Source organism: Mauremys mutica, chromosome 14 (genome assembly GCF_020497125.1).
Source record: "Mauremys mutica isolate MM-2020 ecotype Southern chromosome 14, ASM2049712v1, whole genome shotgun sequence".
NCBI classification, from domain to species: Eukaryota; Metazoa; Chordata; order Testudines; family Geoemydidae; genus Mauremys; species Mauremys mutica.
The window spans coordinates 35,056,032-35,083,343 of NC_059085.1; the positions used below are offsets into that span (position 1 = coordinate 35,056,032).

Here is a 27,312-nt window from a genome sequence, read left to right on the forward strand (position 1 = left end):
AGATAGACCATTAGGGGGCATTTTCACTAGCTCAGAACAGGCGCCATGCTCCAGCCTCTGGGCGACACCTCCTTGGCCCCAAGAGCAGGGAGTCACTAATGTGCATGCACCCTTGAGTTTGGCTTCTCTGTGGCCCAAATCTAGGCAATTTTCAAAATAACTAGATCCTGCAGCTTGGCCATTGTTAGTGTGTGTATGTTTTTTAGGTGTGAAAGTCAGTTTGGTGATATTATATGACACTAAGCAGCTCATAGGGCTGCATGTCTTTATGAGAGGTAATGCCTACTATTTAACGAGCAGGGAGGCTGGATTTTGTTGGGTTAATTTATATACACTCAGTCAATATGCGGCACACAACGTACCATCATCCACTAAGTGACAAAATGCCATTTCCCTCTCACCTGTTACTTGGAGCACACCAAAGTTTCTAGAGGATCTAAATCAAAGAACGTGGCTAGAGACATTGAAGACTATTTTATCCCAGGTCCTCTTGAAAACAGAAGTCTCTTCCTTTTTACCAAGCAGCAGAGCAGTCACTGAAGCCCACAATGATCCTTCAGTTTTGGCCCTCAGAGCTTTTTTAATGTATCCTAATGGTTGCTGATACTTTTGTGAAGATAAAAGGCAACAATAAACAATAGACTTCCAGCTGGGGAAGCAATCACACTGCTACAATTACAGTTATGCCCACCTCTTCCTTCAGTGGGCTTTAAAGCTTAGGGAATTATTAGTGCTGTTGTCATTAATTGGACTTCTGGATACTTGGATTTTATATTTTCTATCCTGAATTAAAATAGAAAATTAATTAAAAAAAATACAGGGGGAAAGAGAAGTAGAGTGACATTTTCAAACATTATATGAGATTTATTATCTTGTTAGTTTACTATAGTATTTGCCTTATGTCAATGCTTATTTATTTACTTACAAGTGGAACATGTGCCACACTAAATCTTCTCTCTCTGATGGACACAGGACCTCTTTTGGATCATGCTTGTCTACCCTTGTCTTTATTTTTCAAGTGTCTCATCATGATATATGCTCAATGTGCATACCATATTGTGTCAGGCTAGATCAGCCTGCATTGTGTCACATATAGAAACAAATTAAGGCAATATGACTCAGTTGCAGATACATATAAGACATTATAAAGTTAATACATATTTCTTTGATAGCAAGAATATTTGATGTGCACTAAATACACTTTAGATCTTGTTTCCTTCTCCCCTGACAGGTTAGACTCATTATTATTAAGTATGTAAAATTTGGAACCCACAAGAAAACTAAGTATACTTTTAAATGTACCTGTTTCTATTTTTAAATTAGCTAACTTTACAGAAGTACCCTGTTGATATCCTCTTAGCAGGATTATCCCAGCTTCTCATTTATATCATTATGTCTTATTTGAAAGAGCCAGTCTCACATAATGAAAGGCAAACAAGCTCTTGGTAGCCTTATTACAGATACCGTGGCATTTAAAGTAAGCCATCTTTACAAGAACCAGAATGAGCAAATTGGTTTGGGTAAAACAAAACATGACCCAAGCACTACCTCAGAATGCAATGTGAACTCCAAGCAATCATTTTTGAGGTACAAAAATTATTCAGTTAACTCTCCGCTCCCATTAGTTTTCCTTTTTGCACACCTTACCACTTGCCTATTTTTGGTCATAAATAAAAGCAAAAGTTCTAAAATGCTGCAAAAAAGGCAGTTCATCTTTCCATACATTCTAAATAAAGCTGGCATGTCTCACAGACACAGCAGCAGGGGCAAACTTGTAAAAGGAGCATGGTCTTGAGGTTAAATCAGAAATCAGGAAATCTGGGTCGTGTTCCTACCTCTGCCACAGACTCCCTGCGATCCTTTGCATAAGTCGCGTAGGCCCCGGTTCAGTGAGGCACACGATTAAACACGAGTAGTTCCACAGAAGTCAATCAAACTAATCAGGTGCTTAAAGGTGGGCATATGCTGACGTACTTTACTGAATTTGGGACTTACCATCTCGATGTCTCAGCTCCCCACCTGTAAAATGGAGACAATAACATTTCCCTGCTTCACAGAGGGTGTTGTGAGGCTTCACTCATTAAAGTTTGCAATGTTTAAACTTTTTGTAGTGCCCAGGTATCTTAATGCCCTAGGGGCACAAATAAACTTTAATGGAAGACCCAGTCTAATTCCCATGAAAGTAGATTGAAAGACTCCCTTTGATTTAAGATACTTAGCTAGCTATATGAATAAAGAGGTAGTAGATAGAACAGAACCGAGTACTTTGAGATAGTCGTATGGAAGGCACTATATAAGTGTAAAGTATTGTTATTATACAGCTATTTAGCTTGAATTTAGAGTGCACATTTATAAAATGGACACATATATTCCATATTACCCGCTAGTCAGCAGTAGCCAAAAATGGAGTGGATCCTGCCAGAGTTGCTGTACGGAGATTGTTTTCCATGTCCAGTGGCTAATTATAGCAGGAATAATTCTCTCCCATAGTAAGAGGCCTAATAGTGCCGTATTTCTCATTGTAATCATCAGCTACTTGCTCACACCCTATCCCTTCCTGACTCTGATGGTGTTTCAGTACCATCTCCAGAAATCAGGTGGCAGGTTGTTCGGGCTAGAATTTTCCATTTTCATTATGTTTGACTTTTTAGAGACGGAGTTTTGCCACAGACTTCTAGCCTATGGCAATGGGCAGGAGAGATGAGGCTGCTCTAACATTTAGAGCAAACATACACAAAAAGAAACTGTATAAAATATTGAAATGACAGCTTGCTGAAGTAGCTTTTTGTTGGAGCAGCTTTAGCCTGGTCGCACACTGATGTACAGTAGTTGACACAGCTCGCTGTGATGTGGTGAAATGAAATCAATGCTCAACTGGGATTTGCTAGATGAGCAAATTTCCAAAACAGGCCACAACAGGTGTGCCAACAAAATTTTTGCACGTACAAATAAATGGCTCTATGTCTATCATGCCTGAAACAAACATCTACTCAAGTTTTGTCAGGATGGATTCAAAGTCCAGATCAATGAGCCAGCCTCTACTAATTTCAAAATATTTTTGCAGCCCAAGTAATCCACAGTACAGATGCACAAAATTCTGTCAAGGCTAATAAAAAAAGCACAGAGTCAGAATGGACATAAAATACTTGGGTAAAATCCTGACCCCTGTGAAGTCAATGGCAAAACGCCATTGACTTCAAATGGGGCCAGGATTTCACCCCTTGCATACAGACAAGTAGATGGACATTTGATAACATAAGCATCATAGCTTTCTGGATGTTGTTATAACAAGCATCTGAACACCTGGTAGAGCCTTTGAGTACCTTTCCAAAAGCTTTTGTTTCTGTCACAAAGATCACTCAACATATTTCCAAAGCATCAGGACCAAGTTACATGCAGATTAATCTGTCTCACGCCTTAGTCCTGCAAAGAATTACTCACAGGCTTAACTTTACATTTGAATCCTACTGGCACTACTCTCTATTCAGCTAATGCTGTAAGAGCACTAGATTGTCATCTATAGCTGTGTTATGTCTTATTTTCAGATGTTACTAGTATGGAATTGTCTGGAGCATTCCACCTCAGAGGTGGCTGCATTTCAGCAGGGAAGAAAAATTCCTGGCTATACAGCCCTTAAAATATCTTGTAATGCTTGAGAATATATCATTTATTAAGGTTTTATTTTACACAGTCAAACTTGCTAGCACAAATTTTTTTTTTTTAAGAATAGCAAGCATGTTAAAATGTTCTGGAAGAAGTCAGCAAAATATGCATCTGTTTTAATTACCCATAAAGGTTACTTTTCAGAAACTTTCAAATTGAGCATAATAAGCTACTCATATGCTAACTACAACAGGATGTGCTAATTGGGAGGTGAGGGTTGTTTCTGTGTTCTTGGAGCTTTTACTCAAAAATGTTGTGTCACTTTCACTTATGTTCATGTATGCATTTTAATATATATTTACATTCCTACTGGCAGCAATAGGGATGTTTTATAATCCAAGGGAAAAAATAAAAATATATAAATATAATACAATCTGCTCACAGTCCATTTTTTGAAAAGAAAAACATAACCTACCTCAGCGGCTGCCAAATATTTAATACTTGTTTTTAGCATTCACTCAAAACTCAATTCATTTGTAATGCTGCGGGGGACACGACAGGGGTGTTAGAGAAGGGGCTATATGAGAATGCAGATTGTGCCCACTGTGTGAGCAAGAATATGCCCACCTTTTGGCAGCTGTGAATACCGAGGAGGGAAAAAAGCCTTAAATGGCAGATTCCAGGCTCCTAGTCTATCAGATCTGTGGGCAGCAAAGGAAAATTCATATGACACAGTACGGTTGACAAAAATGAGTTGCAATCCACTCCTGGCCCCACAAAGCTCCAGTGTACTACACATGATGTACAACGTATTCTCTGGTCAAATGACCATTCCATCACCAGCTGTTACAAACATGTCTGAATACTAAGCAAACAGACAAAATATATATCAAAGCTGGAAAAAAAGTGATGACCATTTTTCAGGACAACTTTTCACCAGTTCTTTTCATGGATTATCTGTGTCCTTGGCACACCAAGAGCCCACTGTTTGCGTTTCAGCACATGTGAAACCTTGAACTCTTGAGATTGCCATTGGAAGTGCCATGGCAGCCATCTTTGGCAATTCTGACTTATGAATGAGAATGAGACAACAGCAAAAAATCCCCATTGTAACATGCACACTGAGATGCATTCACGCAACACAAGAATAGGAATCATTTTAAAAAGTCAGGATGATGAGTAGTGGGGGAAGAAAGGAATACCTCACAGGAGAGTTGTGAGGCTAAATACATCAAACATAAATATCTTAGCTAGCTAGCTAGATGATAGATTGATATGAAGGCCCTGATCCTCGGGCCCAAGGTGATAAATGCCTGTCACTTTGGTTTCCAAGCTAGCCAGATCAAGATCTGTGTTTTCTGCTAGCCAAGCACAGGTAGATGCGTTACATTTTCTCATTTCAAGACATTCTTGGTAAAAAGGTGTATCCTTTTGCATAAACATAATCTCCTTCCCGCATATATATGTAAGAAAGAAGTACAGCATTATCCCTTTTCTAAACACAAATAGAAACTTTTTGTACATGCAAATAAGTACTTGTGCAGCTGCGTGGAAAGTGTGGCCCTCTGTCACACTGATGTGATGTTATAATCCCATCCTCCCCCATCAATACTGAGGGACCAGCCCCCCACCCCCCCACTCTTTCTATAGTTTCAGACAAGCTGGCAGCATTATTATTCTTTGCTTCCTCTTTTTTTCTCACTTCTGAACTCTGGCAGTTTAGAATGGACGAGAAGGATGGGTAGGGAGCTTTTAAAAACCAGCTAGCTTTGCTCCTCTAGATCTAGTTATCCCACAGTAGCAGTTTAATCGTTCCCATCATTACTATTCTTGCCAGGCGTATTTTTAAAGCCAGACACTTATTTTGCCCTTCTAGAAATGCCTGTAACAGTTGAGCCAAGAAGCACTTTTCAAATGGACTGTGAAAGAGTTAACAATGCCCTTTCATGCAAAACCACAAACAACCCGGGTGGGGGGGAGTTTTAACTGAGCATTGGAATGGATCCAAATTCTAACCAAGAGTAGAAGCAAAGGGAGAGCATGAAATGCACAAATAATCCCAGAGTTCACTGGATTGATAAAGTTATTTTTAAAAAAGGGGGAGGGGAAAACCTTCATTCCTGCCCTATACCTCTAGGCTGTGCAAACACAGAGAGAGAGAGAGAGACCAGAACCAGTCTGATAGGATAGCAATCAATCTACAGCAGCTCTAGTCCCTCAGGACTACACAGAGACAGAGCGTGGCACAAGCTCTTTCTCTTCAGCTGCTCTCTGCTGTGTTCTTGGCATGAGCTGGTTTGGTTTCGCTTGCACAAACTCGGTGCTTCTTCAGCTTTAAAAAATATTATTATTATTAGCAAGTGGGAGAAGAGAGGCTTTAATAAGGGCTCGAGGGATTTCTGGATAAAGCCAGAGCTTAGGGGTGGGGTTTAAAGGACCTCTAGCCAGCCATTGGGCCATCCGCTTAGCAACAGTATGAAAAGGGCCAACCGGAGCATTTATATAGTTGGGCCACATTCCAAGCTCTTTGTGCCAAATACTTAACTCCTCTGCCAAGAAAACAAACAAGGGCACTTTTAAAAATTCCAGTGTTAAAGGATTTTTTTTCCTTCTCTTTTCTCCTCCACAAACTATCTTCACTCACAGTTAATGATCTCTTTCTTTTTATCGCAGAAGTGCAAACTGTAGGGAATTCTTTACTTTTTCAGGTTGGAACAGTAGCTTCCACTCTCGCTGCATATGACAGTTCTCGCTTTCCATATTAGAACAGTTCATTCCATATTAGAACAGTTGATAGAATTCAGTCAGCAGATTTCTCTTCTCAAGTATTGCAGGTTCCTTTATTTCTTAATAACAACATTTCTCTTGAACAATGGACCTCACTATATTTAGGAAAAGCCCTGCTTTCATAGCCATATTTATTTCTAGCTAGTTATTGCTGTCTATATAATGTCCAAAACCTTTTAGCACCTCTTTTATTCTCTCATACTTTCTTTCTAGTAATTTACCACTTTGTTTATTTCAGTTCTACTAGAGAATACAGATTAGGAAGGGTAGGGATTTTAAAAGACAAAAAAGAGGGCATGTATCTATAACTCTTTCCCTGGAGAAAAAATAGAAAGGAGTTTGGAATACTCTCCTCCTTTTATTAAAGACATATTTTTAGATTTTTTTTTTAAATTGGCCCTATATTAGCCTATGTGAGTGTCGAAGCTGGGGAAGAGCCAATGCCTTGCTGATGAGGAATCTTTTCTATGTTTATGCCTGGTGAGAGACCCAATCACCACTTCCGTATTCTGACAGTGAAAGATCTCCTTTCCTTACAAGGCAGAAAAGCACAAAATTAAGGGCCCATTTCTGAGAGGCGCAGAGTGCCCATACTTAGGCCTTGCCCACATGCAGCGAGTTGGAGGACCGGGAATTTACTTTGAGACTTTTTTTTTGCTACTAGAAATCTTCAGTTTGGGTTGAAGCCAAAAGGCTCCTCTCAGGAGGCACCCAGCACCTTGCAGGAACAGGCCCTAAGAGCCCAATCTTGCAACCCTTTAACTCATGCAAACAGTTCCATTCACTCCTCTGGGACTGCTCATGTGAGTAAGGGCAGCAGAATCAGGCCCCTGTTTAACAGCAGCAGCACATCCAGAGGTTAAAGCAGGGCACTTGGAGTCAGGATGCCTAGTTTCGCTTCCTGGCTCTAGCCCTGATTTACTGGGTAACTTTGGGTAAGTCACTGAACCTCAGTGAGACTAAATTTACTCAAATGAAGAAGTGTTGGGAAGCTTAAACAACATCTGTGAAGTGCCTTGAGGTCCCTGAAGGAAAGACCTTGTGCACTTGTACACTATCAGTATTGCTGCTTGTGTAACCAGCTTACACTTTCAGAAGATCGGTTCTGCAACTACATGCTTAAATTTCATTTATGCTTCTAGTGACCACTGCTTGTGCATTTCCTGCCACAATGCACACTATTATAGTAATTATGTGAGCAAGGGAGACATTAAATTAGTTTACACAGGCATTTTTTGGAAAAAAGTGGATCTGTATGTCTGTATTTCATAACTGGAGCTCTGAATTTTTGTACTCTCTTGAGGTCACCATATCTTTGATAGGACTGGGTGATTACTTAAATATAGATTCCCTTTCAGTCTCTGGTCTGACTTTCATTGTAGTCAATGAGAATTTTCCAGAGAAAACAGCTTCTGAACAAATGGAAATACTTCAATGGGAACAAGATTTGATTCTGATTCAAACCAAATGCATGGAATGAAATAGTGAGGTGAGACTTTAAAAGCTATGGATGCTTATCTTAACTATCTAAATCCCCCAAGTTAGTAAAACTGGACTGGAAGTGTCCTGAGAACAGGTTTTCGTGTGATATTTTTGGTACCCCCATGCTTTTGGCCAAGCTTGGAAACAACATGTGGGTAACTTTTCTTGTGTTATTCTGGACTCCACTTCTAGTCCCAACCGGAAGTAGGAAATACAGAGGCACAAAAATAAAAAACAACAGGAACCTCACAGAAAAAGGGCTTGGTTTGACTTTGGGTGAAGGTTCAGAGTAGGAAAAGAGGGGATGGTGCTTCCTATTTATCTGAACTGGTTCTGCTTATCTTTGTCTAGAACTTGTTTTTGAGTGATGAGGAAGTACAATGAAAAATCCATTTCATTTTGCACAGTACACAACAACACTCAGGCTTACTCAAGATAACAGCCCCTCTATGCTTAGGAAATAATGTGGAAATAAATAATTCAACTAGGACCAGATCCACAACCCATTCAAGTGAACAGAAAGATTTCCCATGAATTCAAGGAGCTTTGGATCAGGCCCTTGGTGTGATACTGCAACAAAGTTGACGGAACATAGTAAATGGAGTGTGGGGCAAATGCTAAGGTCTTTACTCTGTTTTCACCTGGACTTTAGTTGAGCAAACTACCATGGACTTCCATGTGAATTTGCCTTACTAGGGATTGAGTGAAAACAGAGTAAGGATCATAGTATTTTGTCCTCTTTATGTGGACAGTATGGTTGCAAGCCTATAGCCCTTAAACTTTCATTTATCACAATGTCCCCCATAAAAATGGATTCCCCTTCAGTGCTGCTGGCTGCCACAAATTTGTAATAACTCAGTGGTACTTTACAATGTGTTTTACAGCCATCTGAAATTGTATTTTATTAAAGGGGCGCATACGTTGTGTCAGTAATTCTCATATACTGTAATTGGTTTTATAACACCTGGTTACAGTATATAGTATAATTTGCCAGGAACTTGATATGCAGGCATTTCATAACATGCTTTATATAATCTATTATTAAAGAGTGTAGCTGCATCTGTAATTATATTGGCAAATACAGTTTTATTGAGTTTTACATAAAAGCATGCAGTACAGAAAGACCAAAGCAGTACTCGCTCTCAGGATGCAGAAATACTTTTTTCTAGACAAGAATATAAAAGGGCAAGAATAAAATCTAACAACCATTTAATAAGTAATGAACTAAAACCGGAGATCCAACTATCTCTGAACTTGGGGAAAGGTGGGATCTGGATCAGAATGTTGTGACTTAAAATTGTTTAAGGAAACTTTAAGTTCGGTCTGACAAAAATGACCATGTAAAACATATACCTTCTGACTGAGCAGATCTTACCTCTGTGTGTATTCAGAGTCCCATCTACTGACCTGAGAGATAAGAATATATTTGACACTGGTTTTTACGTCTGTTGGCTCTACAGACCCGGCGCACCTCTGGGAAAGTGAGCTGGAATCGATTCTAGAATTCAGAATTCAGATTGCAGGTCTTCAGTTTTGGCAAGGTATAAACTAGAAAGAACCTAGCTTGGCTGCCAGATTGCAGGCTGAGTTTACATGACCAGCAATTGGGGATGTGGCAGGGGAAAGCCACCTCTGCAGCTTCTGATCTGGACTAACTGGGTAAAGTCAATGGAGAGGCACTTATTGACAACAGCTGAGCATCTGGCTATATATATTGCCAACACAAACTCTCTTTTATGCAGTTCATTTGCAGGAGCCATGCAGTCTGGGCAATGTCAATGTCTGTTCTCAAAACGACCTTCCGCGGACGACCTTTCAGTTTGGGTTGATTAGTTTGCCTGTGGTTTAACTTCGAAAGCTTCAAAAGCCCTTTCCCGAAACCCATAGAGAGGAAATTTACTCTAATATTAATCTATTGTCATACATCTGTCTGTTGTGTGCTTTAAAGATACTGAACACCTGAGATTTGGTACATTTTTTTCTCTTCCATGGAAATAGAGTCTAAATATGGTAAAAGCCTTGGTCATTTTGAATCAATTACAGTTCAAGCTTTTTTTCCATTTATGGTGAGCTTTCCTCTTCCCTCCCAGTCCCTAAGGTATTGCACTGTAAAACACTTTCTGTAATAGGTTTTATCTCATTCTGCCTCCTCTCCATTTTCTCCAGTTCCTTTAGTGAATATTTGTCTTTTCTACCTGCTGCCTGGTTAAATCAGCCTCTGAGGCAGTGACATATGCCCGATCACGGGTGCTGTCACTTAAATTCCCTGTGCTCATATTTTTCTCCTCCTTAAAGGGAGATGGGGACAGATGTTTGAAGAATGGACCTTTTTTGCTGGCTGGCACATTGAAAGTGGTGACGTTTGTTGCTAATTACTGGAGTTGAAATCCTGGCCTTTGCTGACAGCACCCAGAACTGAACAGCAGGTTTCTCCCAAGTGCAGTTGAATCCAAGTGTTAGATCTTCTGAGAAATGAAATCCTGTGCTCAGTCACAGACATTTGGACTGAATTCTTCCTATTTAAATGGCAGCTCTCATTTCATAATTCTTGGCCTGAAATGTAAAGCTCTAGAACGCATGAACAACAAGCTGGTGTCCTCCACCCGCCCTCTCCTGTGGTCTATTGGCTAGGATCTCTTCCGAACACTTTTATTCACACATCATATTCCATCATGCTCCAGCCTTAGGAGCACTCAGAACAAGCAGTTGCCTTGGGTACCAAAGTGGAAGGGGCAGTAATAAGTATTGGGGCTGCTCAGTAATGGAGCACACAAAGCCTCCAAGGTGCCAGCAATGTGGCATGTGTATCATGACTCAGAGGCAAGCTTTATAGGTGCTTCAGCAGCAAGGCCTTGTAGGCACTAGCCCTGGCGAGTCCCAATAACCACTCAGACCTGTGGCTAAGTGAAAGCATATTTTACTAGTGCTGGCAGGAAAGCTTGCAGATACCCTAGGCACGGAGGCTTAAGCAGTTACAGTTCAACTGAGCAATAGCGATTCCTGTTTGGGTCCTTGGGGAAGCCTAACCAAGAATTGGGGCCCTTCAGGCCCCGTCCCTGGGGAGACCTTTCCAGTCCAGTCTCCATTCAAGCAACCAGGAACTTACAGGTTTCCAAACTAGTCTCAGTCTGTCCTCTGGGGCCTTCTGCACTGGCTCCCTGCTCAGCTGCTGCTGCTCCAGGTAAGTCTCACACAGACCTGTCCAACAGTCACAGCCTGTTCCACATGCAGCTCCGCATATGGTTCCTAGGAAATTGCTTCTGCATCTAGCTTCTCTGCAGCTCCAGGCTAGTCATGTGGCGGTTGCTTCCCAAACAGAACCCCAGCCACTTCCTCTTTCCTCTTCCCCAGCTAGAAGGAAAGGGATTGAACCTGCTGGGTCGGGGTTAATTTCACTCCTTGGCTCTCTCTCTCTCTGAAATGAACAAATGTGTCTAAACCTGGGGGGAGGGGGAAGGTAGGAAGGGGATGTGGAGTGGAGTGGGGAGGAGGCTGATTGGAACTGTCCTCCCCTGATTAGCAGATCCATTACAGGCATGAGGGTGTCTCTGATGCAGTGGAGTTGTGGAAGACCCAAACTGCAATGGAGTTCCACTGTGGAAACGATGCCAGCTTCTGAGAATCTCTGCAGGAGAGTTGCACAATCTCCTATGTGCTCCGCTGTAGTACGGCATGTGAGATTGGCAGGGGACTATGAGCAGGCATGCCAGTCAGAACGTAATTGGGAACGTGACCCAGTGGGTTCACACATTGTAAACACCTACTGACCGTGTGTAGTGTGTTATACAGAGGGCCATGACCACTACTGAAGCACATGGCTTTGGAGCGGTGAGCACAGGCTGAGACGTGCATACTCTGCTTCCCATTTCTGTGGAAGGGGGAAGAAGATTCCATCTCCCCCTCACCCACCTCTCTGCCCACCTTTCCTCCTGCAGTGGTGAGCTGCACAAAGCCATTTACTCATGTTTGGCACAGGGAATGAGATTTCCACCTTATGTACTTAGGGTGTGTCCCAAAGCCCGTTGATGTCAATGGAAAGGTTCCCATTGACTCAAATGTGCTTTGGACAAGGCTCTTAATTTTAAAATGTTACCAGGGCAAAATTCCAGCCTGTAGCTGGCATGTCAGTGATGCCAGTAATTTGCCTGCCGATGTGACTAGGGGAGCATATTCTTCCACTGGCATTTTAAAACTTCTATTTCTGCCACCAAATGGGACACTCTAAGTCTTCCTCAGGGCAGGGGGAAATTTAAGGCTGATCCCGATGAAAGCGTGATAGAACTAGATAACTCGGATTTATTAACAGGGGTTAGGGTTTGGTTTTAAACAGACATTTATCAGAAAAACACTGAAGGAAAAAGAGTTAAGTCCCTGGCTAATGTAAGAGTATAGGGTTACACTGACTCCCTTACACACATTTTTCAAGCCATTCCCCTTTTATGATCCTCCTCCCCTTCCACAAATCAACTTTACACCTCTCCTAAATCAATCTCACATTGAGTGACAAGGGGCTGTCAGCCAAGACATATATATTAGGGATTCTAGCAAGCTCTTTCCAAACATAATGCCCAGAAACCCATAAACCTTGCAGGTATTTGCCACAATAAAATGTTAAGGAAAATAAAGTTCAAAACCAGCTGCCCAAGCTCTACATCTTACTCTGAATTTTTCAGAAGTGAATGAATTGGAAAGACTAGGATCAGTATTGCAAACCATTAGTCCTTTGTAAGAGTGAAAAACAGTCCTGCCCAGAGAGTCAGGGTGAAGCCCATGCATCACTTAAGTCCTAACTGATCCGTAGGCATTACGTTGGCCCTCTATACAGTGGTGAATTTCACGCTTAGTGCTTAAAACCCATAGACATAATGCAGCTAACCAGAGTGTGGCTGATCAGAAAAAACGGATTTTTTTGTAGGCCAAACTCAGGATCAGGTCCTAAGCAAGAGGTCACAAAGGCATTGTTCTGACTTCCTAGCAGGGAAGTGGGAGTCCAGGGAAGCAGCATTTCTCCGAACACACAGCTATCTTTTGCTAATTAGAAAAATAAACACCAAGGAGAACGAATGTAAAATGGAAGGCTTTTCACTGATAACATGAATTTAAAATTGTGCCTTAGTACTATTGTAAAAATCCTACTTGAAAATCAGGACGGTAGAAATTCTGTGATGTGATGCTTGTGGCAGGAAGGACAGAGGAAGGCTAAAGGTAGCTGGATGCTACCTTTGTACTCCCCAGATTCTAGGCTACTCCATGGTCAATGTGGCCTCTCACAAAGTTGGAGCAACCCAACTGGCTGCTCTAATTTATGGCAGCTTTCTTTCAACTGCCTAAAAATTGCCCCAGTCCTCTGACCTTTAGCCATTGCCCTACCATGTCTCCTACAGCTAAGAGGTGGTTGCAAGGAGTGGGACATAGGGCTGCCTACACTATCCCTGAGACTGGGGACTGTTTCCACCAACTTCAAGGCTCCCCTTATGTCGCTGGATCAGAGTAAAGGATCTCAGTGGAGGACAGTTTCAGTCTCTAGGAACATAACTGGAAATCAAAGAAGAAAACAGCTGGATGAGCAGCCCTGCTAATTATCATTGTTATTGCTCAGATGTGAAGGTAAGTGAACTATTGTTATCACTAGACTTGAATGTCTGTCTGCACGAACACTGCAAAAAAACACTGTGCAAGTGTTTGCTTGAATTTCATGGTGAACTTGTTTCAGCTGTGCTTACACAAGCTCACGGGCTTGGGTACTTGCATCTAGCCGGTTTTAAATGCACATGCCTGACTGTTCTCAGCAGAAGTGATTCATTTCAGATAGTACGGGGTGCTGCTTGTTTCAACAGGGGAACAGGGTTCACAGACACCTCCCAGAGTCCTGGCAGTAAAGCAACTAATAAATGAGTCGAGGATGTAGTTGCACTCTTTGCAAGTGGGACTCTCTCTCTCACACACACACTTACTTTGTGTCAGTGACTGTGGTGATGACAGAAAATTACATAACAACAAATAAAACGCACGTGGCTATATTTTACATGGGATGGGATTGGGACACTGCTTAGTATGGTCAGGGGACAAGGTTTCCCGAGTCCCAAAACAGAGGCAATTAAATGACCCAGACAAGCACATTACTCTACCTTCTGGAAGTAGGGTGGCACGTGCACACAAAATGGCTTTGTGTAAATGTGAAGGAACATTGCATTTACATTTTTCACCAAGCCAAGTTCTACTTGGAGGGCTTAAGTGGTTCATAATCCTGTTAAAAGGTGCACTTCACCCAGAATGAATAAACTTAAGCCAGTTGTGACTAGCCAGTGTACATTCTGCAAATCAAAAGGGAAAATAAATTCATAGTCAATCATTGTCTGAGAATTATTTGTATTCTGCAGCTGTAGTTTTCACATATGCTGCTGGTGGAAAAGCTGATGGTGCCAAATAATATTAATAATAATCACACACTTTTGTGTAACTAGCCTGCATAGTTATCTTGTGCGAATGACCTGCAAGACCTGTTCCATTGCAGAACCGTACATTTTCTTGGATACCTTTTATGATTGCAAGTGTCAAACAAACGTAGATTGTCTGCTTTGTCTTGAAGTGATAAGCAAGCCAAAGCAAGTCATTTGGCTCAGGAAGATGTATAGGTGGATATACATATACGATTTCAACCACTCAAGCTGTCTCACAGCTTTTATATTTCATGTTTTGAAATCTTTTCCTTTTATCAAAGTCTCCTTCTGGCTGAAGTGATGCTGCAGTTGCAGCTGTACTGGGGAACTGAAGAACGGGCTAGATATATTGTAAAAAAATACGAAAAACAAAAACAAAAGACTGGGTAGAGCTCAGTGGTTTCAGCAGGATACTGCATTAGCTTTGTTCCTCCAGAGGCTCTGTTTTCAGAATTTTGCCCTGGTCCCTACACCGAGGGATGCCTTAGCCTCCACATTGTTTGGCTGAATGGCAGGGTCTACTACACCTTAAAAGGAACAGGTGAGGACAGAAAACTACATTAGTGCTTCCTGGCACTATGTTTGGCAGTTGTTACCAGTCTTGCCATGACATAGCAACTGACACTTATCACAGTCACTAAAATATAAAGAGAGAAAAACCTGCTAAGGCTTGTTTGAAAGCAAGTTTGCCAGTCACTTTAATATCACTATGCTTTTCCAGCTTGCAGCCCCCACCACCGCCATCCTCTTCTTTCTTGTATGGCGTGGTTCCTTCCCTCAGTACCCAGAAGCCACTCCTTATATTGAGTTGCACTTCCCTTGGGCAGAGATGTGCTAAGGTTGCGCTGACTCAGGGATGCGAGGCAGACTGTAAGCAGCAGTTTCAGCTTGCCAGCTTTGGCCAGCACATACCATACATTTGCCGATAGACAGACGTAAGCACAATCTTCTCCACGTCGATTCCAGTGTCTGGGTAATGCAGAGTCGGCTGTGGCTGGGGACTTGCACAGTGCAAGGCAGGGTGTGCATGTAGATGCATGAAGGGTATAAAGGAAGACTTTGTACTCCCAAAGCTTGGGTCAGCTGTGTGCCAAGCCAGGGTCCATTCCCCAGTGTAACTCAGAGCAGACTGGAGACTGCTACAATTAATACTGACCACCAGCAGCCCCCAGGGTGGGCGGTTAAAGGCATTGGGAATCAGAGAGGCATAAAGAAGCTCCTTTCCCCAGTCATTCCCCACTACTCTGGCCCTCCTACACTATGCCAATTCTATGCCACCAGAGGATTCCCCTATATATTGTCTTCACAGTATGTCCTAAAAACCAACCGATTCAGCTGACTGCAGACCAAGTCGGGGCAGGGAGTAAGCTTCAGCCAAAGAGCCTTCATGGCAGCAGCCCCCTCTCTTTAAAAATGAAGACGTTCCCCCGACATGCTGCTGCTAACCAGACCTGAGGCTGTATCCCAGGGGGCTAGACAACAGGTATCATGCAGGCATGTGTCAAGCGACTTAGAGCTTTCTGGGCCTGATCCAAAGCCCATTGAGGTACATGGGAGTCTTTCAACTGACACCGCAGGAATTTGGATCTGGCCTCAAATATAAAAGCAAAAACCTTAAACTCTGCCTGGAAACTAATAGACTAGTGACTACGCCAGAGCATCGGTGTCATGTGCGCACAGCAAGATCCTCCACTTACTAAGCAAACTGCTGCATTCTGCACCAGTGTCAGCTTCCCAGTGGATTTAAAGTCAAGCTCCTTTACTGTATTACAGTCGTCTACTCTTCAGATGACAAAGACACGGATCCAGTAGCAAGGTCCATATCCAAGAGGAAAGGTCATAACCCTCCTAACCAGGCACAGATGGGGAAAAAAGGACAAAACAACAAAGGAACGAACCTCCCGTGTATAGTAATGGGTGTCCATGTTCGAAGCCAATCATACTAAACAAATCAAAAATCTTTATTCCCCTCACCAAATGGGACAAAATGATGACAAAATGGCCTCAAAGATGCTTTAATCAGCAGGACAAGTTAAGTCTTTTATTCCTTTGTAGACACCAGTCAGTGGAAAGTTATTGCTTAATTAAACCCCTTGAATGAATACCCGATAATTAATAAACCCATATACTGTACCCCAAGGCTTTGAGTTTAAGAAGTCTCCTCTGTTCAAGTATGAAATACGAAAACATGCTGAACTAATGGGAAATATTTCCGGTAGAAGGCAAACCAATTAGGATTAGTGAATTCCATTTCATTTAAAGTTCCAAGATAGAGAGGTAATTTATCTAGTAAATTAATAGTGTTAGTGGCTTTCCTAATATATTAGCAAGTCTTTCATATCATATTAGTGAAAACCAAGCTGGCTAATACAATAAGAGACTTATTATAAAGGTATGAAGGTTACTAATGTGATAAGATTTTTGCATCCAATTAGTATTAAAGGAACACGTTTCTAAAATGGAATTTTATGTATATTTATATAATTCCATAATACACGGCAATTGCCATGTGTTTTATTTTAACAAAGTGATAATTCTCCTCCTAAATTTGCACTTAGTGAGAGTGTTAGATCTCTCCATACAACACTGTGTGTGTGTGTGTATGTAAAAGTGACCCATATTAGCTGGTCTGGGCTGCACTGTGTTTAGAACAAAGTGGTTTTCCATTTTCCTAACCTTGGGATCAACTAGAGACTGGCTCAGCTAGAAATAGCAGTCTAAAGGCAAAACAATTACTGTACATAGAAACTGCCATATTCCATCAAGCCAGTAGCCCATCTAATCCAATACCTTGTCTTCACCACTTACCAGTACCCACCTGCTTCTGAGGAAGATCTGTGCTGTAGGCATTTATTAAATAATCTGTTCATAGGGAATGTTTCTTCTTAACCTCCTTTAGCTAGAGATTGGGTTATGCTATGAAGCAGGAAGGATTATACCCCTTCCCAAAGTCTTGGTTTTTTTAATCCTCACTATAGTAATAGTAACCCATAAAATGCCCAATCCTTTTCTGAATCCTGCAAGGTTCTTTGTCTCATCTTGTGACAATAAGTTCCACAGGCAACCTCAACCTATTATGTAAACACATTTTTAAAGTATTTTAAATTTGCTGCATTTCCCGTTACATTAATAGAAATCATGTGAGCACAAGCTTTTTCTGTGAGAGATTTCAGCTACTTCCCATTTCTTTTTGAGTGGGCAGTACTGGAAGAACATTTTTACTTCTGCTTATTATCCTGACTGGTACTAAGGTTGCATAGCAGGTCACAGAACTGGAGAAAAGAACAAAACACTGGAAAGCTCAAAAGATCCTTTGCCTATGCTTGGTTGGAGGGCACAGACAAAGGTTCAGATCGTGTCATACATAATCTTGCCCATCCTTGTTAACAAGAAGAGCATTTGCCTGTATACTTGGCCTTGTACAGTACTTAAGTTCTACTGCTGAACCTGTGGAGTCTGTGGCTATTATCCTTCGAAATAAAGCTTTCAGAAGCTCATAAAACCCCTTTTTATGGTGTTTGCAGTTGGGGTTTACAGAAGAATCAGAAATGTACACACAGGTGCTTAAAGATCAATTGTATTAAAGAATATAATTGGTGCTATTTTTCACCTTTAAAGTTCCTGCAAGAGTAGTTTTCCTAGACAGATTGAATTAGTAAAGTAGAAACAGATGCAGTCAATTGTCCATCGTTCAAGTAGAGATACGGTTTATAAAGACTGATCACAATCAAGGGGGTTGCTAATGTGGGAAGATATATTCCTGTTCATTCCATAGGAATCAGTACTGTAAACTGACTGGATGAATTTTATTTCCCGAAGTCCCTGGAAATCCTGAAGATTTGTTTTTTTTGAGTTATTTCTTGTTGCTTCACCCATATAAAAGTCACAATGCTGTATCCTATGCACCATTCTGAATCTCTGCCTGACTTTGCAATACATATAACACCAGACCTTCAAGCCAACACACAGACAGAAGAAAATGGAAAGTTCAGAGTGGATGGCGAAAGTGGTGAGAAATAGGACAGGGTTTATAAATGAGAAATGGCAAAGATTAGGATTATTGCACCTGGGAAGGAGAAACGGATCTGCCCTCTTTTTAACACTGTCCCATAAAATAAGAACAAGGGAACACTCAATAAAATGAGAGGTCAATCTATTTAGGAACAATAAAAATAAGATACGTTTTTATGCAGCAGAAACAACCTGTGGGATTCACTGTTCAGCAGGTCATCAAGACAATTACTATAGGTGGATTTAATATAAGGACCTAATACTTCTGCGACCATTTACAGCATCAGAACAGTAGTGTTGTGAGCAGAAATAATGATAGGAGTAACTCACCTCACCCTTCAGGGTATAAGCTTATTGCCTACATGGGTCAGAAAGAAATCTAAACCCAATATACACCTTGTGCAATATTGAACAATTAGCTAGATGTATTATGGGGTTGGTTTTTATTTTATTTGTTTGTTTGTTTTTGCCTTTCTTTGAAGCATCAGTTACTGGTCATTTCTGGATGAGGGCGTAGCACCAAGTGGACTCACGAACTAATCTATTCTAGTAACTCTTAAAAGAGGGGACTCTTGTTGAGCAGTGAGAACTCTGAGCAGTGAGGCCAATCGCTGAGCGGGCTTGGAAAATGTAGCATCTCCCTCCCCCTAGTTGTTGCCCTTCTACATTAGTTTGAATGCACTGCAGAGAACCTGCTGCCTGGGAGTTCTTACTCTGCAAGGTTAACAGAGAATTCCAGTCTCCAGGGCTGTCAACCCTCTACTTTCATAAACACTAAATTCACATACGATTGTAAATTAATTTAAAAGTCAAGGAATAGGGTAGGACAAGGGAACAGAGGCAGGCAGAAGGGAGTGAAAGGAGGAAATGAGAGGAGAAATCTAAGCAGAACCAGACTTGTGCAGGGCCTTGAAAGTGAGAACCAGAAGCTAGAACTGCTTGTGAAGACGTGAGGAGGGAAAAAAATGTAGAAACTGAATAGGATACACTGATATTGTCAGTCTGGATTATAGGGAGGTTGGTGGAGTAGCAGAAAGTGATGAGGAAGAGTAGAGGACTCTTAGGCTATGTCTACACTACCACGGCATCGATGCTCTGGCGATCGATGCACCGGGGGTTGATTTAGCAGGTCTATATTGCAGATTGCTCTCCAGTCAACCCCAGTGCTCCACCGGGAACAAGAGAAGGAAGGTAAGTCGACGGGAGTGTGTCTCCCATTGACCCAGCACAGTGTAGACACCGCAGTAAGTCGACCTAAACTATGTCGACTCCAGCTACGTTATTCACATAGCTGGATTTGTGTAACTTAGATCGACTTACCGCGGTAGTGTAGACATAACCTTAGAGGAGTTTTCATACTGATGAGCTGGAGTTGGCAATGAGACCCTTGGAATGAGAGAGTCAAAGAGGCAAGACTGGAGCGAGGGATTGGGGACATAGATGAAGAGTTACTCTGGGTGTAACACATGTAGAGATGGTAGTTGAAGACATGAGACAAGGGCTGTAGAGAAACCAAACTCTGACGGACTCAACAGAAGCTAGAAGGGTGTATGGGGAACAACCACCAACAGAGATGTTGAATGAGCAACTGGAGAAGTAGGAAGATAACCAGAGAGCAAAGAATTGTGAAAACCTTAAGAAGAGGAATTGACTGACTCAAAAGATATAGAGGTGAATGAGGATAGTGGTCAAAGAAACAAGTGTCAGCGTGGATTGGTGTGGGGAGGAATGGGAGGTCCCTTCCAACCCTAATAATCTATGATCTATGATTCTATGATCTATGATCTATGACAGAAAGAATGAGCACAGTTATAGCAAATTATATGATGATTTGATAGGGGAAACTCAGAAATTCAGAGGTCAAAGGGAAAGCAATGCGTGGTGAACAATAGGTGAAAGGATCTTGTTATTTTGCTCTTCAAGCTGTTGATTTAGCAAATGCTGATGACAGACAATGCAGGAAATTCCCTTTGTATTAACCTCTAACACTGATGTAAAAATAGGCATAAAGCTGTGTTTGTGGTGATTAATGCAGTGTGAAAAAGATAATTAAATGAGGCCTAGTTTACTTTTGCTTTCTATGCCTCACTTCTGCCTCCAGAAGCTCCTGGTTCAATATCCTTGAAAAATCTTTTAGGCTTTGCTGCCACCATTTTATCAGTTCTCCTGCATTATGTTAGACATGTCCTCAGAGGCCTGGTCTACACTAGGGGGTGGGGTCGATGTAAGATACGCAACTTCAGCTACGTGACTAGCATAGCTGAAGTCGAAGTATCTTATTTCGACTTACCTCCCGTCCTCACGGTGCGGGATCGACGGCCGCGGCTTCCCCTGTCAACTCCGCTACTGCCGCTCGCTCTGGTGGAGTTCCGGAGTCGACGAGAGCGCGTTTGGGGATCGATATATCATGTCTAGATGAGACACGATATATCGATCCCCGATAAACCGATCGCTACCCACCGATCTGGCGGGTAGTGTAGACATACCCACAGCGTGGTGGGTTTTGGACTTCTGCAGATTCCTTGGGGTGCTGCATTAGTCCAATCCTGCATGCAGGTTTCCACTCCTGTGAGTATTTGACCTGCTACATGAAGCACAACTATAGAATGGCTGCACTTAACGTTTTTACTGGTGCTAAAGGTATGCACCATTATATGCAATACTAACAATACTTAGCACGAGAGCTTGTAGGAATAACTTTGATGGAACCTTCTTCCATCAGCTAATGCAATTCTGTCAAAGTCAAAATGTTTCATGAAATCATGTTAATTTTGCAGAAATTTCATTTTAGAGAAAACTGGGAAAAACAGTCCCAATAATGCTGAACGTTTCAACATTTTTTTGGAATGAAAAGCTTTTTTGTTTTGTTTGTTTGAAACTACTTTATGTTTGAATTTTTTTAAAATGCATATTCTATATCATAATTATAAAATAAAAAGGTGAAATTGAAACAAAATTGCTTGAGCAAAAATTTTCTTTAGAATTTTCTTTCACAGAGAATTTAGACATTTCCAGGTTTTGTTCCTTCTCAGAACAAAGACTTCCAAATCTCAAATTGCTTAACAAAATGGACTTTCCATCCTCTGCACAGCTCCGCTTAGCACATACATAGCTTTACCTGTTTAAAATGCTTTACGAACATTAATTCTTTAATCCTCACCTGTAGGATTGGTACATCTATGAGACAGGTAGATAAAAATTATTCCCACCATTTTACAGATGAGAAGACTGAGGTACAGACTGATGAAGTGAATTGCCCATGGTTATGCAGTGAGTCCATTCCAGAGACAGGATTAGAAATGCAGGACCTTCTCACACCCATCTCTCGTCTCATTCCAACTCTTGAACCAGTATAATTTTTCAAAGCAGCAGTTACACAGATACCACCCTGTAGACCACGATCATTGGCTGCAAACCCTAGTGGGCTTCCCTTTCTCATGCTCTGGACTGGGAAGATCCTTTCTGTTCCCGGGTAACTATCATGTACCATCTCCCAGCTCCTTCTCTTTTAGAGTTAAAGTCACTGTAAGTTGAGACATTTCCTTGTTGCTTTAATTTTAATACAAGATTGATAAACTGGTTGTGTCAGAGGAACTTGTAAGACAAGTTCAGTTATTCTGTGATTTGATGTTATCTGATTGAGTTTGTTATAACTACCAGGAATAAGTCTGTTTATCTTCAAGGGATACTATGTCATTTAACCACCACAGTGCAACTTCACATAAGATAATTCAAGCTATTGAAGTAGTTTATCATAAAATGCATTTTAAAAAAATCCAACAACCTTCTTCCCATCTTGGTGACTCTGAAATGATAAAGGTTCAAGAGTGATCTAGTTAAAGTAATACCTGCTGAATCCCAGAAACATCACCCGTTGCCTGAATAGCTACATCTACTCCAAGATATCCAAAGACAACTTCCAGCTGACATAAATTTAACTCCTTTTCTTGTGGCCAGGTACTACTTACAAACAGGTCTGAAGTTTTCACACTAAAAACATGCAGAAGAAATCCACAGAGCCACAAGAAGGCAACCCTACAAGTTAATCAATCATGTTAGTATCTGGCAAACAAAACATATATCATCAAAATATTAGCAGGTTATGCAGAGTGGCTTAGTATGAACAATGAGTGATATACAGCAGGATTCAAGGCTCAGGTTAGATATTTATCTATACTTATATATTATCACTAGTATGAATTTACTATTGTAGAAAGGTGCCAAACTGTCAATCCTGATTGTTTTCTGGCCATACAACAGACACAGCCTGGGCAGCATTAGTGCAAGCTTCCACACACTATCTTGCTAATGTGCTTCATTCGTGACTTATCTGACTTACCTTGGCCTCTTTTTGAGGCTGCCAAGAACGCCACCTGTAGCAATGTGTTTAGCAGTGTAGACAACAGTCCACCGGGACCAGGTTTTAAGTCATTTCACACAGGCCACAAGACAGTTGAAGCTCTTTGGTTGGGAAACTGAACAAGAATACTCATGATATTAGGTGTTCTTGTATTTTCTAGTCCTGCCTTTTTCCAATCTGGTCAGAAACACTCTAATCATGAAATATTTTGATACTAGTAAGTCAAAAATGAAATCAACAAACAAGCTAATGAATAGGTGAACTTTTTCAGATGCCCCCCCTCCCTCCAAAAGTTTGATTTGAGCTTGGAGCAAAGGTTTGGGCCTTTTTCCCCCCTTTTCTTCTTCTTCTTCTTCTTCATGTGTGTGCGTGCGCGCACAACAGTTCATCATTCTTAATGTGCAGCATAGGTAGTAAGGAACCAACATTTATTGGATTTGCATGTCTGAACAATTTAAAAACACTTCTGGTTAATCTTTTGAATATCCAGGGGAAGTCTTTTTAGAAAGATCAAGGATACGTGTGTGGCAGGAGCAGGGTATTGGAGAAGATCATGCACACAGACAGAGTATGTTCCCAGATTATAGTTTCTCTCCATTCTCTCCATCCCATGTATATATTAAATCCTGAAGGGCTGAATAGATCAATGAAGATGCAAACCCAAACCGAGGGAAAGAAGAATTTTAATACAAATCAAGGACAACCCCTGAAAATTTCCTGTCTTCATTGCCAAATAATAACCTCTTAGGACATCAGATTCCCAAATTAAACTCATGCAGTTAATTGGTGACTCACAGGTTAGCAAAGAAAAAAGAGCATAGTTACATTTGGCAATAAAATATACATTGTGCCTTATTAAATGCCAAACACTGGCTGAGAATTAACAGCAATATGACACTACTATGGCTGAAACGACAGACATGTTTAGGAGTGTTTCTAGCGCTCTCTTTTCCTCTTCAAAAGTTTACAGTTGGAGTCCGACTGGATATCAGGGCTCTTTTGGACATGATATCAATCTATTGTGGCTTGGTAATCAGCACATGAGAGATACTGTAGCATTATGATATATGGACAGCTGCTGAAGATATGCTGTAGTACAAACATGTAATGATGCAGTGAGCTGGCAAATCCATATGGCTGGAAAAATAAGGAGAAAGGTTTTTTGAACAAAATGGATACTCAGCAGTTTGCTTGAATTTAGATGTCCCAATCCCAGGTAACTGTTTTCTTTTTTGACATAATAGAAAAGATTTTTCTTAGTTTTGTTATTATCTTAGGGATGATCTGGCACATGTGACTGGAGATAGAGGGGCTGTTTTCATATGGTGCTGTTTTCCTGCTGGAATTTGCCAGCCAGTGTCCAGAGGTCTAATCAAAACTAGTAATAATCAGTTCAGTCATCCCCTCTGAAATTCATCTGCAGATTTTCTCTGTCCCACACAGATGGGGAATGTGCTAGGGTGGGAGGCAGAAGGAAGATCAGTTGCAAACAGTAGAACCACCCACTTCCTGGAAGTAGTCCTAGTGAAGTGGGTAGACCTAGGGGAGTGTTGAGAGGAGATACTCAAGCCCTGTGGGTAGTACTTAGCAGCCTCTATATAGCCTGAACACATGGCTTTTAGCAGGCCCCAGAATGTATGTGTAGGTTGTGGGGAGGAACCCCTGCTTCTCCCCCTGGTGTGGGGAGGAAGGGGATACTCTACCCATTGTTGGAAGAACTTCGTGAACTCCATCCGGGAAGCTTACCTAGGTTTCCTTCCTTGAACACTCTCTGTCATGGGAGAAGGCACTCAGGCCCAAACAATTACTTTTCACCTTCTTGCTCAAAGTATTTTAAAAGCATTAACGAATTCAGCCAAATGCAACACCTCCCTTAGGCAGAAGAGTATTATCACCATTTTATAGAGGAGGAAGTGGAAGTGAGGAGACATCCAGGCTAATGTTTTCAGACATGGCTACCTAAAGTGAGGCTCCTAATTATGTACTTTGGCTCCTAAATCAAAGTGGCCGAATTTTCAGAGGCGCTGTGGGAAACAAACAAACCAGCTCCCATTGGAGATCTACCCACTTCTATTTAGGTCCCTACGTATGCAATTAGGAACCTACATTTAGTCATGCAGGTTTGAAACTGTTGGCCTACGTGATTTGCCCAAACGCTCAGAAGAAGTCTGTAGCAGTGCCTAGAAATAAACCCTATGGTTCCTGAAGTCAAGTTCTGGGCTTTAACCAGAAAACTCTCTGCCTACCATTTCCTAATTTATTTTTAATCAGTGATGGATGGGAGTAAGGGCTGCATGGGCATACACATTGGCCTGGATGACATTTCCCTGTTTCTCAAGTTTCTTATGCTCCAAAGAGGTCATCAGATTATTATGCTTCCTTCCAAAGATTTGTTCTCTGTTATTTAGATCTGCTGTTTCAGATTTTCTCTAGCCAAACTGTTTGGAGTGTCATCAGTACATTTATATGGAGTATGAGAATATATTTGGAATGCATATTTCTAAGGGCCATTGGAGATGACTTTTACACAGGACAGAGAAAGTGACAATATATTTAGGAGTCATGAATGAAGCCACTGTGTTATTTCCATATCAGTAACTAAATAACTATAATATTTATATTACAATACTGGAGCCTGACAGGGGACATGGATCAGCATTTGTGTCACACTCCCTGTCAGTTCCTGGCCTGGGCCAGGGAAGCTAATGGTCCAACCTGTGGATCAAATTTGATGTGAATCCTGATCACGTGCCACCTGAGGCATGTTGTGCATATGCTAAGAAGACTGGAGCCTGGTACCCAACATCGCTGTGGGAAAGATACATTTAGAACAGTCATAATGTTCACCCAACACATTGATGATGAAGGCTCAAGACAGCACAAATTATAAGGGAACATGAAAGACGTGATGCTCCCCTCAAAGATGCAACCTGTCTAAATACCTGGGAAAAGTTATTCATAGCTCTTTTCCAACTACAGAGACAATAAAAAGTCCCATGGAAGCTTCTTTGCTTGGATTAAAAGTCAACCTTTACAGCCCAGATTTTTACAGGTGCATATGTCAGTCCTGACTTGCATTCTTGCACTGGTGGGACCGCACACATGCAAAACTGTAGTTTTGAAAACCTGGAGTTCATTATTCAGGTTCACACATTTTTTTTTTTACAGTTTTAGAGACTACTGAACTTTACTGCTAGGCCCATAATTTAGGTTCCAAAACCTCAGAGAAAAAATTATTTCCAGTCTGCAAACTGGCCACCTTATCCTCAGTGCAGAACTACCCAGTACACACTCAAATTCTTCCATATGCAGCAGTGCTCACCTCAAGAGCCATGTCTAATAATAATAATTAAATCTAATAATCAAGAGAGTGGGAATCTTGGCTTCTATTTCTAGCTCAGCCACTCAATTATGTGTCCTTTGCCAAGTCACAACAGGCTCGATCCTACCATGCACTGTGATGCGCAGAGTGTCCTTAAATCCCACGGACTATACTTGGGAAGTGAGAGTGCTCAGCATCTCACAAGATCAAGCCCTTAACAGCTCTGGCGTGCCTCAGTTTACCCATCTGCCAAAGGGGAATTGCCTAGCTGGTGTGCGGTTATAATTATTTAAAATGCTTTAAGATACCTGGATGCAAAGGCATATAGAAGTGAGAAGTATAACTATACTATTTGCAGTACATATTAAGAGATTTTAGCAGGAATAGCAACGGAGAACTTTGTTCTGAACTCTACATTTTGAATGGTACACAAACAGCTACCCAAGTCTGTTTTAAATGAGTTCTACAATAGCTTTCCAAATCCATTTCTAAAGCTGGTTAATAAATATTCACCAGTGTTCTCATATTGACCCTTTCCTTGCTGGCACCTGTTGTGAATTAATAGTCCGCTGAAGTCAATAGAACTGTAGCGTGTACTTGCCATACTGCAGCATGGCAGGTGCCTTCAACTCCTCAGATGCTGGAATGCTCACCAGCTGTAGAGGCTTGGATTTAAGTGTGAAGGAGGCAAGCTGCATCTGCGCGTGTTGGGTGGGGATGGTTCAAACTGCATATTGTTTCATTTTCCATGCTGCTTCTCCAAGTCAGCCTAGTCCTGGACTAGAATTTTTGCAGGGATAATGGATATGCTTGTCTTTCTTATACAGTACTTATGAAATAGCACTGTGCTGCTAAGGATTTCTATTCTATTCTACACCCATTACTGTGGTATCTGAGCTCTGAATATGCAGCGAGGGATTGGAACTGTGCCAACCATTACTTTTCCAAAAAATACTTTTTTAGTCACTAGGGAAAGATTGATGACTCTTCCAAGCTGCCATAATGCTTTTCTCAGTCTTGGGAAACACGTCGAGCCCCCACACCCAACTCTTTCAAAGAAACTGACAGCCTTTGCAGGAGTAGACAAGGACTGTTACCATCAGGGTTTGTTCTGGTAAGGTGCAACATTTTCTTTTCGGTTGACCAATGACCTTTACTCTTCATTCTTTTTCTGTAGGGCCTGCCTCCTTCCCCAGCCCTGAGTGCATCTCTTTGACTCCTTATGCCTATGCTTCTGATAGAGCATCATTCGGTCATCACGTATGAGGTCCCTACAGCTATGGCTTGCAAAATAGGCTAACGAATGA

At 41.4% G+C, this 27,312-nt stretch overlaps 1 long non-coding RNA gene across 1 annotated transcript in view; it reads right to left on the reverse strand.

Moving 5' to 3' along the window:
* Positions 1–23,395: 23,395 nt before the first annotated feature.
* The window catches only part of LOC123349142, a 263,248-nt gene continuing 259,331 nt past the window's right edge, over positions 23,396–27,312 (reverse strand). The window contains exon 4 of the long non-coding RNA XR_006573392.1: positions 23,396–23,820. This is a non-coding gene — a long non-coding RNA (uncharacterized LOC123349142). The remainder of the gene's footprint in view (positions 23,821–27,312) is intronic.